Source organism: Anopheles gambiae, chromosome 3 (assembly GCF_943734735.2).
Source record: "Anopheles gambiae chromosome 3, idAnoGambNW_F1_1, whole genome shotgun sequence".
Lineage (NCBI taxonomy): Eukaryota > Metazoa > Arthropoda > Insecta > Diptera > Culicidae > Anopheles > Anopheles gambiae.
The window spans coordinates 95,977,094-95,990,839 of record NC_064602.1 but is presented as its reverse complement, the minus strand read 5'-3'; the positions used below and the strand labels follow the sequence as shown (position 1 = coordinate 95,990,839).

General features: G+C 45.5%; 1 protein-coding gene across 3 annotated transcripts in view; it reads right to left on the bottom strand.

Moving 5' to 3' along the window:
* Positions 1-13,746, bottom strand: part of LOC4577789 (ecdysone receptor) — a 131,650-nt gene that overhangs the window by 79,497 nt on the left and 38,407 nt on the right. The window contains exon 3 of one of the 3 annotated variants that reach the window (XR_009766493.1): positions 2,722-2,806. The exons of the other annotated variants lie outside the window; for them this stretch is intronic. The gene's annotated coding sequence lies outside the window, so the exon portion shown is untranslated. The remainder of the gene's footprint in view (positions 1-2,721; positions 2,807-13,746) is intronic. 3 annotated transcript variants of the gene reach the window in all.

Here is a 13,746-nt window from a genome sequence, read left to right as displayed (position 1 = left end):
AAGCCATGCCGGCAACAAACGCATAAAAATGTCAATACAGAGCCCCAACCGATGCAATCCAATCAGTCCGTCCGAGACCGTCTGTGACCGAACGAGGTCAATTAATCGAAGGCGAGTGCAAACCCCGCCGGACGGTCAACGGGGGGAGAGATGGACAGGACGAACAATGTTCGGCCTCTGCGACAAGACGGCTGACATCACGCCTCAAGAGGCGCACAAAAAGGAAGCTAATAAAATGCACGCTAGACAATGCCCTAGAAAAAGGATTGGACCGTTGCCCGGGATGGAAATTGTTCTGGGCGGTGTATCGCCCCATGCTGAGGACAAATATTGAAATGGTTGTGTGGTTTTGTTTAATCCTTAAAACGGTCTATAATGTTGAGTGCCCTCTTGACTCCATCGTAGAATTGATTTTGCTAAAATCCGTTACCAGACTAAATATTTTATTTCATTTCAGTTCAGAATTTAACTCATTTCATGTCCTTTATTCGAGCTTTTCCATTTCATTTCACCGCTTTAGAATTCCCCTTTTCAGCTGACACCACAAACATAAACATGCAATAGTATAAAATCGCAAATAAGGCTTCAAATCGATTAGCAGACAATGAGACGTGCCGATGCTCGCTGGAGTGAGGTAGGTCAGGGACAAAAAAACAATATCCATTTCTAATATTCTAACCCCATCGCACAGTGTTCCTGAAGTGGTGGCAATGGTTCAAAGCTAAGGCGTAACAAGCTGTCAGATTTCTCCAATCAGGAAAGGAAGCAAGCAAACTCTTGCTGCTTGAAGAATGACGACCCAGAGGAAGGACGATTTACTCCAAATAAAAACGCTAATCGAGGAATAAAACGTTATTAAAATCGTTTTCTCTCACCTGCAAACTTGACATGATATTGGTAGGACTTGTGTCCTGAACCTGACCTTTGCTGGAATTTAACAGGAATAACCTTTGTTGTGACTCAGCTACAAATACTCCACAACTCGCTAATGGTGATGATTGTTCAGTGTAATTTTCTATTGTTTTAAATCGGTTATTCAAACCATAAAACGATGAGAAAATATTTTCTACTCCACTCCATCGATCATGGTTGGAAAGCTTTACTACTTCCTAGTTGCATGTTAGGCAGCCAAAACTTTTGCCATAAAACGTCCAACTTGGCTTGGCACGGCTCCAGAACAATATTTTAAACCCAAGCTCATCCCTGTCCAGCGTCTAGACATGCTTCCACAATTCGCCAAAAAGCTGTGCATCTTCCCAAAAAGCAAGCAAAGTATAAAAAAGACTACCAATCCAATCGTTAATAATTCTCCAAAATGCAGAAAAAGAGCTACACTCATCTGCATGTTACTTGATCCACAATCGCACACAGACACACACATACATCCCACAGGATATCTTGCTTACAGATTCGAAATCACTCAGTAAGATAGAGAGAGAGAGAAGGAGACCTTGAACATCCGTGAACCAACAATAACAACTAAAAAAGCCAAAGCCAACACGACACTGCTCGTCAAACACCTCTCCCGCTGGCCTTGAGCTGCGGGTTGTGTACTGTTTTGTGCTAAAATGCACATAAGTTAGCAAGCGTTAGCGCACTTCTGCCACTGCCACATCGGAACAACCCGGTCACTTCCCGCTTCCCGGCAGGGTGGCGGCGCGCATGCAATCACACCGAGCCGCATACAGTCGCATTTTGGGGCCGGCAAAGAGGGTGTGAGTTTCGGCAGAAGTCTGACGCCATTTCGAGAGCCTTCCCCAGCAGCGGCAAGCTGATGGCTCGTCCTGCTGCATAAACCATGACGACGACTACCGACTTTACCACGGAAAAATGCGTTAAACATTATCGAATGGAATATGGAATTATTTTACATTAACGTCCTATGGGAAAAACGTTCACCGGCGGCAGTCCTTGTCTAAATGAAAACCGAAAGGTCGTAGGGTAGTGATGGACATTATTAGGAAATAGAGATAGATAGAATGTATAATTCCTCAGGTATGAAGTTACATTTCCTCAGGTTCTTTACAGCGAATCTTGTTGACTGCACGCGACAACAAGTAAAAAACAAACATTAAAAATCGTCCATTGACCTTCCCAGTAATGTCAGCCACGAGCGGCTTGAGCTCAATCATCACAACCATTTGAAAGCAAAATAATTAGCGCTTTCACCCGAAAAACGACTTTTGCAAAATCACTTACACGAGGATAGAGTCGTTAGGACAGAAATAAAGATGATATAGTATAACTCGCTTGCTCGGTACATGGCGTGTGGTCAAGCGACCTGGTACAAATGCCGACAATAATTCAAACCTTTTTGCGTCGTTGCGGGTGTCTTTTCTAAGAAATCGTATAAAAATAATAAAGTTCTTTTCATTTTTTTAATTGGTTCAATTCAGCTATCGATGGCGTAGAATAGTCTCAAACAAAGAGTCTTAAATAAGAGATCAAAGCAGCTTTCTTCGCCTTACTGTTGCAGTAGAAAACAACATCAGCATGACATCCGAATATTGTACAATTCTTGTTTTGCTGCGACGAAAATTTGATTTTTTCCAATCAGCAAACGAATTGTCTCGCGCACCTGGTTCAACAAACCCCAGCTGGAAAAGCGTGTACACGTGTAGTGGCTGAAAGTGTTTGCTGATAAACGTACCCCATAGCGTACACACCGAGATTGTACACATTTCCTCAATTCCCTAACAGCTTTTTGTGAAGAATGCTTACGTGATGACGTGAAGATTGTCTGCGTTTTTAATTTCATTCTCGAAACGTTTACAACTGAAGCCAACAAAGATTGTCTGCTGCATACCTGAAATAAAAGAATATAGAAACAGAACCGATTATTATAAACGATACATTATTTATTAGCTGCTGGTGTGATCATAAATTATCTAATTTAATCATAAATTAATTCCGTTTCCTTCCACTTTTTTTCCACAAACACACTCCACTGTTTGCACTAGGTCACTGTAACGTGAGTGCTCAATCAACACACACAAACACCCCGTTCCAGGAGCCACACATACACACATAAATGCATTAGAATCACAAAACCAAGTATAAAGTTTCGTAATGATTAGTTGAAGAAATGTGTCGGGCACAAGCTTCTAACTCGTTCTGCCGTAGAAACTGCTGGAGAGCTCGATGCTTCATCCATTATGCATAAGGTAGAGGAAGCAAAGTTTCAGCTCCTTCCGTAATTTGAACAAAAATTGAATACAAAAAGTTTCAAAGATGTTTAAGCAAAGCCGTACACTTAAAACTGCACAACAAACATATGTACCACAACACTAACCATCTTTCAATTATACTATAGTATTACAGGCACTTCGCAAGCGTACGCTGTGGTTAACTTCAAAGCTAACCCCAACCCTATTAACCGCCATCATGTAAAGACGCTAGCAACAATGTTAAGCTACACTTGCGTCACGCAAAACCCCTTCGGCATCGTGTACGCAAGAACCCCCCTCATTCTACCAACTGATGATCAAGATACGAATCAACGTCTTCCCCTTTTTCGCACTCCACTGACAAATGCACCGTGGCAGCAAGAGCAGCAGCAAACACACTTGAACGATGCCTCCATTGGCTGTACCATTCGAGTTGAAATATAATCCTTCTGCTATCGAGCTTTTCCATTAGCACAGACACAGGGGGAAATGGGGAAGCGACGTCGTTCCGCCGGGCAAGACGACACAGCATGGTTGACCTCGTCGGCGGGGAAAAGATTGCCTTCGAAGTGCATTTGCACTCCCCAGCTCTCTTTTCGCCCCTTTGAACGCGTCCCACTTATCGATCGACATGCTCAGATATTGCTAATTAAATCTTAACATTAATATTATTTCTGCCTGCTCATTCTCCCACCGACGGGCTGGGGAGGGGCAGTCCGAGTAACTGACGGTCTGGCGCATAGTCTGGTCGCGTCAGCTGGCTTTGCCGGAAAGCGAGAAACGCTAATTGTATAATGATTTGATTGATCAGCCGAGTCGATCGATGACATTCGTGCGCACCGGATTGCCGCGAAAAATATAGCCGCCGTGCGGGCTTATCGCACCCGCGGCGAAACCATGGTCCTGGGTGAGGTTTGGAAAAATCATCTGTCATACTCATAAGCTGCCTGTCCGGCCTGCCGGCCGTTGGTCCGCCCACCCAGCCCGGCCCGTCACTTCGGACCAAACGAAAAAGGACTCCTCGCAAAACTCGAACGACCAGTTCCACCTCCCGATGGAGCAGCACCGTGGCGGGAACGGGTTTTCGAGCTGGTATCATACTTTTTTCTGTCAAGGTGACGGCAACAAGTCGAGCTTTTCTCAACCCGACACGGAGGCATCCCCCGTCAGGCATCCCAGCCCGGGAGAGCGCGTGTTCTCCCTCTACCGCCTGTCGGTCCACACAACATGGGCGACCCTGAAATGGTGGCTGCAACAAGCCGACACGGTTTCGCTAAACCGAAAACCTCAGTAGATCATTTTTCATTCAGTCTTTTGCCCGGCGCGTTTAATGGCGTTCAGCAAGCAGCACGATACGCGGATAGGATTTGTCGCAGTTGCAATGAAATGAACGGCAAACGGCCGTTTTTTTTTGTTGTTGTTTGCCCTCACCCGCGCAACACGCAATCGCAACAAAAGGCTTAATAGCTTTGCTTAAATTTTGCATTGAAATTGAATAAGCCACCGCGCGCGCGCCTTTAGCGGCCGTTGAATTACGCATACAGTTGTCCCGCGATCACGCTCAAGGCTGCATTTGGGAAGCTCCCAGGCGAACATGAGAGACAATGTTGCTTGCCCGTTTGGTTTGGCTGGCCTTGAGCCGGTTGGGAAATTAGAATACATTTCCATCGAAGATCTGAGATCGATGGCGCCTAAGATGTTACGAGCGGACAACAACGCCCAAAAAGTAGTTCGACGCTCAGTGTTATGCTAGCACTGGCAGGGAAGTTGTGTGCATATTAAACAGCCAAAACCGAGGAAGTATGCAGGAATATGCTAAAGCATTACCTGGAACATCGCTAAGAACATCTCAGACATCAGAATGGTAGCTTTTTGTTTGATTGTAATCTTCACCAGCACAAACAAGTACGGTGGTCAAATGGTAATGCAGACAGACTCGCAACTCAACAGACTAGCGTTCAATTCTCAAATATAAGCCAAAATGAAACATTTTTGCTTGTCTTTTCCGATCAAGTATTCAATGAATCCTCCAAGCGCATAAAATACTATTCTAAAACGTTGATGTCTTCTAGTCGATTGTACGTGGTGGTACCACATACTTATATTCAAAGCACACGCATTGCATTAATGAATGTTTCCCCCGATCATACCTTCGATTAGGCATGCACAGCACACACCACAATCGATGAGCTTTACAGCAAACGATTAGCCAGCCAACCAACACACATTTGTTTATTTATTTTTTCTACTCCTCTCTTTAGTTTTGCTTCAAGCCAACATCCGCAAACAAACCGCACCACAACGGGTACAAGTGAAACACAGCGGACATAATTTCTCAACCAAACCAATTCCAATGGCGATATGATGGAAAGGAAGTCCTTTTTAGATCACTATCGAGCCCTCTCGCGTCCATCAGGGTGGTCTAGGGAAACAGTTGTTTAATAATATTCGATGATCAATTCCAATCACATCTCCGAGGACAGAGAACGTACGAAGTTCGATGCGAGTGTAAAGTGACGTTCAAAGTAGCAGGCATTTCGAAGAAGAAGATCCAACATCGTTTTATCAGATCGAAACATCTGATCGAGCGATCAGATACGAGACTTCCTCAGTGCAATTTCGCGTGTGTCTTAGATCGTTTGAAGCACTTAGATCGTTCGGACAAACGATTATTGCGGAAAACATCGTGTCAAGCGTTACTCTTACCACGCATCTTCCAAGTCCAAGTTGTCGAACAAAATTAGCTTCTTCATTGCACTCTCTCCCGCTTTTCTGCAGAGTGCATCGTATCGATTGCTTGGTAGGGGTAGTATTTTTTCAACATTGGTGTCAGTGAAACAAGAAAAAACTACCATCGCCTCATCGACACGATTCCGTCCGTGCACGCATTCACGGTGAATGTCACAGTGTAGGTCAACAGATACGGCAGACGCACGCACTTCCCGCGCCCCGGATGGACCGGGAGGAACCGGTTTCGCTCTGCGTCACCTCCATCGCAAGAAAACCGGTCCATCGGGTCGGTGTGGCCGATGGAATTGGCCAAAGGAAAACATAACGATGGAGTTAAAACTAAAAAAAAAGGCACGCATACATTCATATTACCCTGAAGCAGTAACGCAAACACTGACCAACTCGTTGAGCAGAAAAGTTAAAGAATGATAGAGGGCACCAACACGCGGGACGCCGATCGCTGGGAGTGAGACGACATGGCTGGAACTGGCCCTCTGTGGACAAGCTTCTAGCCTATTGCTTAGCCTGAGAGAAGATGTTCTTTTTAGACGTTCCTTGCTAAGAGCTGAAACTGATGAAAACTGGTTTAGGGTTTTGTGTTGCGTACACACATGCCGGCTTATGGAGAGGAGCTCGAGCTGGACTACTATCAAGAAGATTGCAAAAACGATTTTCCTCCGTCCTCCAGGTCGGGCATGGAAAGGTATGCATGGAAATGCATTTAATACGATCCTTCCCGATCCAACCTGGAACGGAAGAATCTTTCGCGGAGAATGGTTCGATCTCAAGAGGGGAAAACTCCATCGCTACAATGTTGCGAGCGCTCCAAGAATGGGGAATGACGTGATATTTCAACATTTAATTAAATACGGACCGGCTGTCCAAAGAAGGATAATTGAACGATACGCCAACGACAATTACACATACCGTGCCTATCAACACTGCATCCGAAAGTACCGAGAGCCTGTTCGGGGAGCCTGCGCATCGACATGATCCTGAAAACAGCCACAGCGATCAGCGCTACTTTGTTGCTAAATGGGACAGAACTCGATGTCAGGTGATCATTGGCCAGAGGTGTCCGTTTTCTGGAGCTGTGTCTCGGTGCTTTACGTTCAAGAATCTTCAATGCAGAGATATATCCAGGATATGATTCATTGTTGGAATGTGGCATTTTAATAATTTCGTGCTAAAGCCACCCTACCGAGACGGACTATAAATTCAGCTTCATTATTCACTCGGATGCGATATATGAGCTGCGTAAATGCCAATGTCCGAATAATACATATTCATCTCGAAAACTAAAGCACCAGCAATATCAACAACTATCCTCTGGTGGCCCTTGCAAAAAAATGCCTCCTCTATTACCTTTTCCATTCTAATGCGCGTTTCCTTTTCCGGTTCGCAGCGGCTAGAAACCGAACTATAACTTCAAACCTAACCGCACACACAAACAGACCCGCGTGCTTTAATATGGACGACATTAATCACCTTCTCAAAGCACTATCTAACTGCTCTCGGCTTCCGGTGCCAGGCCGTTAGCATTTCGATAATAACTCCAACACTGCTAGGTGCTAACGTGGCTCAATCTCGTCACCCCGTCGATCGCATACACTCTAGACGCGACTAGTTCGACACTTCTTCCTTCGGCTGGCCGGCCGGTGGCATAAAAAGGTATGCACGCGTTTGTCAGTTGTCCAAAAAGGCGTGACACCGATCAACGGACGAGCACGGAGCTCAGCTTGTGCGGGCGCTCTCGCGCGCGCTCTCTGGCCTCGGATCTATTGGTCTGTTTGCTTAAAGTTAATGGCGTGTGCAAATGATTGATAATCTCCTTTGTGACTTTTGCACACACTTTACGGTCTCCAACCAACGTCAAGGGACACTAGGAGAAAGGGAAAGAAGTCTGGGGTGAAAAATAAACAAATGGGAAAACAGGAAAAACCCCCACGACCACCACCCTAAGGGGGACTCTGTTTGTAAGGTGAGGCCATTATCTTTAAACCGCGTACACACACCATACACACATTGCCATAAACGAACGACTCTGCAAGACTTTACAGTCATATACCTCGTACAGTGAAACAGTTTCTACGTACACTTATGTAGGTTTTTGAATATAAATTCGTTACACTATTCAATCATGATAAAGCTTGAAACTTGTTAAGTGAAGTAAAATAAAGCCCACTAAAGTCCTGAATTAATGAACCATTTATCAATGAGCGAGTGCTGTTGCTTTATCAGCCACAGTGAAAAACTCCATAACTGAACCTGCTGCTGTTACACTGCAAGCTTACCCACTGTCCTACATTCCCTAAACGCAAGGGAGCCCTCGCAAGGGACTGTGATGTGTGTAAGCTAACTGCCACACGCGATCGAAACACTTTCCACGCCAGAACTACCTACCGCAGGACCCAAACAGCTACACACAATCTAATCGTTGGCAAGTTTGCAGCAAATTAATCAATGTCCACTGTAAACTATACCACGACACGGTACGGCAGAGGAGACGGACACAATATGGACGCCCTAGTGGACGCTACTTCCTAGCTGGCGTTCCTTGGGGAAACAAGTAAGAAAAACTGCATCACATTTTAGGCACCAAATTACCTAAATTACGGTATTATGTCTTCTTATACCTTCCTCCTATTGACAAAGTACCAATTGTTATCCTGCAACCGTTTTTGGGTACCAGAACAAAACAAACGTCTAGCAACAGAAACCAACAAATTTCACAACCTACACAAATCGTGCCAGACCGTCAGCAATCTCTCCTGCCGAGATTTTTTTTTTTTTTGGCAGTTCACGTCAATCGGTTGATTAACGATAAATAATTTGATTGACAGGTTGGGCCAGAGCAATAAGAAGCCTAACCCACACCAAAGGATGAAGAAAGCGAATTCTAGCAGAAAACATCCAATAACTCTCGCCTAGTGCGGCTAGAACCATACTTTCATTGGCGTATTGTTTCTCTGCCCCGTACCCCCACGTCTAACTTTTCGTAAGATAGTGAGCTTTTTAGACTCGCACAGTCTCCGTGAGTCAGCACGTTGTTGGGCAACATGGCGACGAATGCTCCCGTGAGTGTAGGTGTGTATGCGTGTGTCCCAAACACTCCCATCCTAACCAAAGCTGTGCCGCGGCGGTGTTCACCTCCTGCCGCTGTCGATTTTCGCATCTTGATAGCCCATTAAAGCTTACCACCCGCGCTGCCGGGCCCCAATTGTAAAGTTATGTTGTTCGATTCCCCCAGCTCGCTCGGAGTCGGGTAAACCTTCCTGGTTATCCCGCGGGTGGGGGATAAGGCAGTTATTAAAAGTGACGAACTAATCGCACCCCCAGCTTTGCCTTCTATTCCCACCTCCAAAATCCTTGCAGGTCGTTGACCTACACGATTCATTAGCACGATTCTGTTCGTGAATCTGTCCGCGAGTGGCGTGGTGCCGTACTCTTAACCCCTTCCCTGCGCCATTTTGAGTGCAAAACATTACGACCCTATAACAACAGCCAACCCAACAAAAAAAAACACGTTTAGACGGCAACAAACATACCAACAACGGCTACAGCTTGGACAGCATTATATCGGCGCCTCTGAACGCCCTCGTGAGTCGTCGTCAATCTGCCATCCAAGCTCGGAAAGGCATGACCGGTCGATTTGGCATAGAAGTTTCCAAGTACCACACGTGACACACCGGGCGGGCGAACTATTCCGATTGCAAAGCTGGATGGATTTGATTGCAAACCACGTTTACACCTTCCCAGATCTATGACCCTCCAACCCTTCCTCTACCATTCCCTCCGCCAGTAGCGGTCGCAATTCTGAAGTTTGTTCACTGTTTTCTAGGAACTCACAGAAGATCTGTCAAACGTCAGACGAGAAGTATGCGAGGCGTGGTTTTTGGACATCGGGTCGGTGCCTCTCTTTGGCTTTGCCATCGTTTTTGATCGCCGCTGCTGCGCCGAATTGTGTTTGCTCGGCATCTCTGTACGTTTGATAGCCTTTGTTTGCAGAAAATAATGGCCAATTGACGTGTGGTGTATTTGATGATCAAGCAACCACTAGAAAAAAAAATAGACGAGGATCACTGGGCAATACTGCGAGAGACACGTCACGGTTTTTGGTGGAGGTGGAGATACAGAGAAAAGCAATTTACCAGATTCCAGGTGATCGGATTACTGTCGCCAGCTTTAAGGGAAGGTCGTGAGCAGAATTCAAAACGGTGGCGAACAAATGGGATGATGCAACTTGTTGTCTTTAACTCCAGAAGACCTATTTTAATGATGTGTCGTTAAGAAGGTCAATGTATCGTTCAACATACACGATAACGTCTTTAAATTCTTTGAGTTTTTGATATCTTCACAGGAACTTGAAGCCCCTGATGACTTACATCTGACCGGAACTGGATCTTCTGAGAGAGTTAATAACCTCCAGAAATTCTATCAATACTCTTCCAGACAAAACATCTAACGCAGTCCTCATCTTCAGCCAAGTCTCATTAAACCGATGCCTCCGAAACCGAACAAGTAGTATAGTTCCCATGCACTCTCATCTCCCTTGAACAAAGCTATCTTTTTTGTAACTTCCGTTCGCGACTTCCTTCAGCCTGATCTGCATTGTTTTTCATTCGTTCCCTCCATCCTATCGACTCTTCTGCCAAAGCTACTGAACTATTCCACCTCAGACTAGAACAATCAGCTCCCTTTAGCGTCCGCCAGATTCGTCACACTCTTACATCATCGTTCAGCTTTAATGATCACGCATTTCCACCTTTGCGGAAACCGGCCTTTGATGCAGTACAGCCGGCAGCAGTCACTAAACATGGCGGCAACAAACATCACAATGGTCCAAGATGAGTATTCGATAGGAGGCTCGGGTTCTATTCTATTGCCTTTTAGAATGAGAACTAGAGGCAGACAGTGACTGAGTCAGAGGGGAAAGAAACCGACCGGACACAAAGGTACCCGGGTACAAGGTGGTTGTGTATCGCCTTATAACAATGAATCAACACTTTTCCTTCCACGTTTTTCTGCTCTCTCGGTGAAACGTGCGAACGTCCAGTGTGTATGCACCGGGGAGGCATTCTACTGTGCGATCTGTGACGATTCTTGCTGGCGTGTGTGTCTAGCAAGCGTTCTAAGTGAAGTTGACTACTTCCCAGCCCAATATCTCTCTCGCTCACTCCCGCTTTCTCAACCCCAAACCAACAGAGTTGGAGAAGTAAGCGCGCAGAAATGATAGATAGCTACGCAGTTTAACCTTGAACAGTCGCTTGTCAGCATGTGCATGCGGCTCCATGTGGTTGTGTGGAGCAAAAAACACCCCCAACCGCTCTTGCGTTACATTGCTTGTTCTTTCCTCCTTCCATTCCATGAATAAGCGACCGACAGAAGGGAACCACGATTGTCTGACGTCTGAGACTGGGCTTAGATATGCGTGTGGAAAAAAGTGGGGGTAAGAGTTCGCTTACCGCGCGTCTGTGACTTTGGTTTGCGCTATCGAGAATGCGGTTGCGCATATGCTAATGAACTCTATCGCTCAAACGAGCTAAGTAAACACACTACGTACACTGCCAAAGCCTGGGGTGGGAGCAATACGTTGGAGGTTTGGTACAGCATTCTGATCTCTGCTCGGAAGACTATTAGACCCGTGTCTAGACCCCTCTCGTCCAGACAATGATCTTACTTTTGTGGTTTTCAAAGACCAATTTCAATACAGTTGATTAGATAACAAAAAATATATATAACAAAAATATATTCTTGTTAACTACTTCACTGACGGTGACCTCACTGAATCACTTCCCTTCGAGCTCTTCTTGCCAAGATATACTTAATTCTAGGCCCAAAACAACCACCAACAGGCCAATCTACTTAATCCCCATGTTCTGCTGATGGCGCCGACGCAAGCCACCTTCAAAACGGTGCAACAAACACTTGCCCTTTAGAACGCTGCTGCACACACCCGGTCGTACTGGTTTCATTTTCTCAACCTACACACAAACACACATCCTCTCGTTATGTCACACACGCAAACGCCCACCCAAGAGAGCCATCTTCCTTCCCACTGCACAAACAGAGGCACAAGACACAAGTGTTTTCTAGCGGAAAGTCTAGCAAAATTACACACCGTTCAGCACACAAACACCGCTGCATGTGCGCAGATGATGCGCACAGTTGCGATCGAATATAAAACGCCCAACTGCATATGCAAGAAACAGATACGCACACACATGTAGCCGTACGAAGCGAGCGTGATATTAGCGAGTGAAGACAGCGTTGCCTTTTGAGCATCTCTAACACAATTTCAAAGCGGAACGCATCGCATCGCGCAAGAAAAGGGATGCGAAGAGCTAATTTTAGCCGAACGCAACCGGTCCGCTAACGCAACGAGATGCAGATGCCGCTGCACATGTCAATGATGAGGCGTAGGTTGTTATTATAAAGCAAGTTTTTTTTTTCGTAGAATCAGCCAATTTAATCCAAGTTCTTCGAGAGTTAGTCATGATCTCTCAAAAACTCTAACTTATTATGTTAAAATTACTTTACACATTACACAAATAAAATTGAGAGCATGCCTCTCGTTAGAATGAAACGTTCGCTTGCGCGAAAAAAGAAAAACAATCCCAAACACCCATGAACCCAAAAACGAAATCGAGCGCACGTTTTCGGCTGACCTACTAAACGCACACGCTGCGCAAGAGCTGCGCGTACACGGTGCGACGACGCATCTGCATGTGCGTTGGTTGAGAAATGTGTCTCCTCTGTCATTTACTTTTCGGGTGCGTCAGACAGCATAGCAATGTTTTTGGGAAGTGCCACCGATTGGAAGAAGCGTTTCCGGCACTCTCGTGATCCACCAAGATACCTGCTTCAATGTAGAATCAAACGCATCTTTTTGGGGCGTACTTACGTACTTACTAGAAGCTTGACCATTCTTTACAAACTAAACACAAGCCGCTAGAAACGATTCACAAACTAATTTTGCTAAGTATCAACCCGTCACCTTCCTAATTACGTCTCCAACAGACTCGTTGTGATATAAACATTTTCCATTGATTGTGAAAAACTCCAACCATTAATTATGATGTGCTCTGGCAGCACCCGGCTCTTCGCCATCTCGAAATTTTCATTTCTAAAAGTTTGCCAAAACATGCCACTAACCGGGTGAAGAAAATTGCTCGGTTGGAAAATGTTTCCGCCCCATTCTCTTTCCGTTGCATTTTAATTGCACACTATAGAAACAAAATATCTCTGCGCAAAAAAACAAAAGGAAAAGTTAATGCTTTGCCGGGGAAAACCGTTGGCAAAGATAAAAGGTAACGAGGAGGAGAACACCCAAAGGGGTAACAAATCAAAAGAACCAGAAAACAAACCAAACAACGCACGAATGATAGAGAAAGGGGGCAAACACAAAACCACCACCACAAACACAGAGACAAACATAACGACCAGCAACAACAACAACCACACAACCGGAAGACGTTTCGCTTTTATTTCCCTCGGACACACTACCCCGCGTGGCAGCGATGGCGACGACGGTGAGGGTCATAAATCTGCTTCACAAATTTGACCGAAATGTTCTCTCATCTGTTGCCAACTTCACGAGGCGTCGCGAGAGTTTGAAGGTTTTCGATAGCAGAAGCAAAAACAATCTCACACACCAACAAAAAAAAAACAACAACCCCGGCACACCTGTGTGCTGCCGTGTGTTTGTGTGTGAGTGGTGCGTTTTCGATTGCCAGGAGGGGAGAAGATGGAGTCGCACACACGTCATGTGTGAAATTTCGGTCATCTATATTCGGCGGTTAATAAGCCGCGACCGCGATGGTTGTTTGGTTCAAGGCTTCTTTTGCTC